The following is a 5,304-nucleotide window of genomic DNA, read 5'->3' as shown; positions in this document are numbered from 1 at the left end:
TGGCTTCCGGCTGCAGCCCTGGTGGGCGTCCTGGCTTCCGGCTGCAGAATCCCTCTGAAGCGGAGCAGGACCCTATGGCCCTTGCCCCCGCCCCATGTCCTCTGCCTGCCTTTTGCCTGTGGAAAAACTTTAGCCAAAGAATAAGTTTAATCGGAGAAGTGAGAAAATGCAGAAACAAAGGAAAACAGTCAAAGAAGACCAAATAATAATAATTCAGTCATTAAGCACAGTCAAGGACGTTTAATTCCTCCTCAAGGGCTGTAGATAATATTCTGAGCCATCTCCTGTGAGCTGTCTTATAGATACTGAAACCTCCACCGGGTGGAAGAAGTTAACGACATGATGACCAGGCTGTAGCCACGACATAAGCTGCCACAATTCCAAGAATTGGCCTCAGGGAAACGGGAACAAACCGACCCTGGAACCGAAGACTAACTGTACCTAAAACAGTCAGGATGATGTTGGTCAGACCACCGATGACCAACTTCAAGATGCCTGTCAGAGCTGACTGTGCTGTTTCTGCCTGTAGACCCCTCCCTCCGTCTATAGAAGCTCTTGCCCCCTGATTTTCACGGGGGGAGTTGACTTTTGGACAGGCGTCCGCCCTCCACCCACCCTCCGACCCCGGTTGCCTGCATACAAAATGAAGCAAACTTTCCTTTCCACCAACCTGGCCTCTTTATTGGCTTTTGAGCGGCGAGCAGCCGGATCCCACTTCCGGTTACCCCTCTGCCCTGCGCTGACGCTCTCTGGGCCCAGAGCGCTGTCCACACCATGGGGTGAGGGCGGTATGGGGATAACTAGGCCTCACCCACACTGAGTTGTTTTTCTATCGGGGTGGGGCTGTCTGTAGAGACGGCTCAGTGCGGCCCAGGCTCCTCTGACCTGCTGAGGGGCCGCCGCTGACCATCTGGAGAGTGGGAAGAAGGCTTTGGCTGATATACTGTGCGAAGAGGTGCCGGCATTGAATGGGTTGATGGGACAGCGCTTCAAAAAGAAAAGAAAAAGGGCTATGCAAATTCAAGGTAGAATTACATTACGTAACCAAAAAATATCAACAGACTCCAGGCTGAGCCCTGCTTCTGCGTGGTTGAGAAACCATCTGGAGTCCTAAATTTATCCCCCCTCGGCAGCAATTCTCCTCAGGGAAAAGGGGCTCTTTTGGTGAGTATTAACTCGAGTCCTGGCACCAGGTGGGCCTGAGAGAGGCCATGGGGTCCGGGTCCCCACCTCAGAGCAGGACCCAAAGGTCTGGGCCCCAGGCCTGCCAACGGCAGTGGCTCTGGCCCAATTGCTGGCTACCCCATGGTCAAGAGGCCTTGCAGGTGGAGGAAGCCAGGGGGACTCTTGGAGCCTAGAAGGCCAAGTTCTGCCTACCAGGAGAATGTGTCCCACCTCACCTGCAGGCTGTCCACATGATGGCCCACCTTGCTGAAACACCCCATTTTGTCCTGGCAGAGGCCCAGGGAGGAGAAGTGGGAACTCTCTCTCACTCTCTCTCTCTCTCTCTCTCTCTCTCTCTCTCTCTCACACACACACACACACACACACACACACACACACACACACACACAGGAAAGAGGACCCACGCCTCCCTCCCAGCTGAGGGCTCCAGCCACCTTGCTACGTGCATCCCGCTTGCAGAGCGCTCCACCCCCCAGAATCTGTGACCTCCCCTATCCAGCAGCCAAAACCAATTACTGACACCCAATTAATCAACTCTTCCTAGAAACTGAACTCCCAGGTAGAGTGGCAGGGACACGCTGAGGACTGCCTGAAATCATGAAAGGGAGTCAGTTTAAGTGTTCTGACCTGGGGGGCTGCAGAGGCAGATTTATCCCCCTTTTCATCCTCTTAAAGCGACAGAACCCTCTAGAACTCTGTGCCCCTTTCAGGGAGCTGGAATCTGATCAGATGGAATTGTTCCCCACTACCCGCCCAGGGAGGATTATTTGGGCAAACTTTGCTTTCAAGTCCTTTTTGGCAGGCGATGATGGTGGTAGTAGTAACAGCTCAGTTAGGAAGCACCTACTATGCACAGGCACTGACTTTCCATTATCTGTGACTTTCTACTTGAGCTAGGTGCCATTGTTCTGGCTTTATAGTCAAGGCAACTAAAAGTTGGTGGATTGAAATCAAGAAATTGGCTGAAACTCACACAGCTGGTGAGTGACATGCCCACCTTAGAAGGCGACCCCCACCCCATCCTGTCCCATCCCTGGCACTCTACGCTCCCTCCCCTGCTTCATCTCACCCCATAGCACCTACTCCATGTGACTCACCGCGCATGTGACTCAATCATCTTTTTTGTTGCCGGCCTCCCACAAAAGAATCTCAGGTCCGCAGAGGCAGTGACTTTCATTTCATCTGTTCCCCAGTGCTACAACTGTGCCTGGCACAGAATGGGCACTCGGTAAATAGTTGAATGAATACATGATATGTTATGAGGATGTTCCAGGCCTTGCTGCCTGTGTCCAGAATCCCAGTGATCCAAGCTGAAAGGAGAGAGATGTCCAAAGGGAGGTAGAAACAGTTCTCATGAGAACCTGACCAAGGCGTTGTGGAGGAGGTGACCTTTGCTGCAAGCCGTGGAGGGTGGAGAGGATACACTTAGGTAGAAATGGGGGAAGGGGATATTCCAGGCTGTGGGTTGACATCAGCTAAGGACCTGCACAGAAGAAGGGTCTGGAAACCTAGAGCAGACCAGCCCCTGGGTAGGGCCAAGAAAGTGGTACAGGTGACGTGGGACCACAGACCAGGTTTTTGATAGACTGTAGGGGAAGGTGTGAGGTCAGAAGCAGCCCTGGGGTGTCTCATCCCAGCCAGGCAGCTGCACCCCAGGGAGATATAACAAGCCTTCTCATCAGAGCTGCCAGAAAGATGGATTGCCTTCACCGAGGGGCCTCCGAAGTGAGCATTACTGCCTGCCCCCTTCTGCACCTCGCCTTGGAAACTCTGCAGTCCCAGCCCACGCTGCAGCTAGAGTGAGAAGGCAGAAAGCCCGCTGGGGTGACTGAAGCCCTTCACTCTAGATGAATCACACCTCTAAGTGGCCCCCTACCCACCCTGAGTGGCAGGATGTCGCCCCTTCCAAGCGGGGACCAGAGGAGGCTGTCAGCTCCCGAGGTCTGAGCTTGACAGGGGCTTGGGGGGAGGGGGGGCCGCGCTCAGGGACAGCCTGGAGTGAGCCTTGGCTCTGGATCAGATGGAGGCTCAAGGGCTAGGAACCCGACCCCGCCGCTCTCTGGTGCGAGGCAACACCTTTGGCGTCTCTGAGCCTCATTTTCCACATTTGGGAGAAAAGCTGCCCTGAGCTGGACCAGTCGGACTCTCTGGGGCTTGGAACTGGGATTCACAAAAACCTAGGGAAGCTGAGGACTTGGGGGCTGAGGGCACTATCCTGAGGCAGCGTCATAGAGCCCGTGAACACAGAAAGCAGAGAAAACTGGTGTGCACAGGAGGCCTTGGCGCCCCAGGGAAGTGAGGGGGATGCAGTCTGAGTTATTGATGGGTTTTCCCAAGCCAAACCTTCCCCCTGCTGCATTTCCTGGCCTGGGTTTCACTGAGACACTCCATATCCTTATAAATTCTCCTCTCTTTTCTCAATCTCTTTGAAAGGATTTTAATTGTATAGTAGATGGTGTTTCCAAAAGCTACAACAATCTCTCTCAACCCACATGCTCATTTGCAATAGGCCCGTGCCACTCTTCCACATTAGTGAGGTCTATTTCCCCTCCCCTGGCCCTGAGACTGTGACTTAGCCAGTGGATGAGGCATCAATGACATTCCGGGGCTTCCAGATCTGAGCATTAAGAAGACCTGGCAGCTTTCACTCGCGCATCCTGAGGGGAGCCAATGACCAGGTAAAACTGTCACTTCCCTGAAATCACCATGCTGTCAGGAAGGCTCAGCGAAGCCACTTGAAAAGGCCATGCAGCACGATGCCCACCCAGGCCCCAACTGGTCCAGCCATCTTGGCCCAGCTATGTGAATGAAGAAGCCTCCTTGAATGATCTAGGCCCAGCAGACAACTCATGGGTCTGGTCATTGACAACTGAGCTGTCCCCATTGAGCCCTCCCCAAATTGCAGAAGCATGAGCAAACCAAGATTGCTGTTGTCTTAATCATTACGTTTGGGGTAGTTTGCAACAATGGATAACAAACAAACTGTAGCCAAAAGACTACAATCCTCCCTACCCACATCTGTCAGGTTCCTGAGCCAGACAGTGACAGATCCTTTAATGAGGGACACCAATTAGGGTGAGATCCCATGAGCTGAGGAGGCCTCGGGTTCAGGCCCCAGTCTGGTCTTTGACTGTGTGACTCTATTGTTCTAAGTGTCAGAAATGCCATCCTCACCCTACACCCCAGCCAGGTCCTGTGAGCATCCCTCCTGGACCAGCCTGGTGACCTGGACTACATAGAGCAAAATCTGCCCCAAGCTGAGTTACCCTTCTCCTCCTTTCACAGTATCTTTATTCAGCCCCTAGTTCATTCAGTGAGCGTTTCCTCTACAAATGGCTAATAACCATAAGAAAATATGCTTAGCCTCATGAGTAATCAGAGAAATGCAAATTAAAGCAAGAATGAGATTCACCTTTCTGTTTATCAGATTGGCAAAATGAAGACTGATAATAACTGCTCTAGACACGAATAGGACATATTGGGGGGGTCTCAGGCGCTGGGAAGCCAGCAATTTGGAGGACAATTTAACAGCATTTATTAAAATACAAATTGTCTGTATCTTCCAATTCAGCAATCCCACGTCAGAGTTTGTATCCCAGGGAAATACTCGCACATGTTATACAAAGAGGCACGTGCAAAAGTGTCCTCTGCACGTAGTCAATAACAGTGAAACTCTGGAAACGTAGCGCACTTCCGTTAACAAGGGCACTGGACCCCGCTCTGGCACACAAGGCCACCATTACCATGGATGGTATTTTATGCCATATTCATGCCGTAGCATAGATGATATACACAGACGACATACATAAGTGACGCATAGCACGTAAGTGCTGATACTGAAAGATCTCTAAGACATACTGTTCAGTGAAAGTGCATCTGCGCAGTATGACATTTGTGTAAACACCCTCAGAAGAACTAGAAGTACAAAATTTCAAGCATAAATGCAAAATTTAAGGTGTGAAAATGAACTCAGGAAACTGATAAAACGTGTTCTCTGGGGAGGTTGATGGAACTGAGACGGCCAAGGGGGCTGTCTGTCTCTCTTATTTTTATTTTTTTTTATTATTATTACTTTTTTTTTGCGGTACGCGGTCCTCTCACTGTTGTGGCCTCTCCCGT

Source organism: Monodon monoceros, unplaced genomic scaffold (genome assembly GCF_005190385.1).
Source record: "Monodon monoceros isolate NGI ecotype Baffin Bay Population unplaced genomic scaffold, NGI_Narwhal_1 Super_Scaffold_2, whole genome shotgun sequence".
NCBI lineage: Eukaryota > Metazoa > Chordata > Mammalia > Artiodactyla > Monodontidae > Monodon > Monodon monoceros.
Note: the sequence above shows the minus strand (reverse complement) of the source record.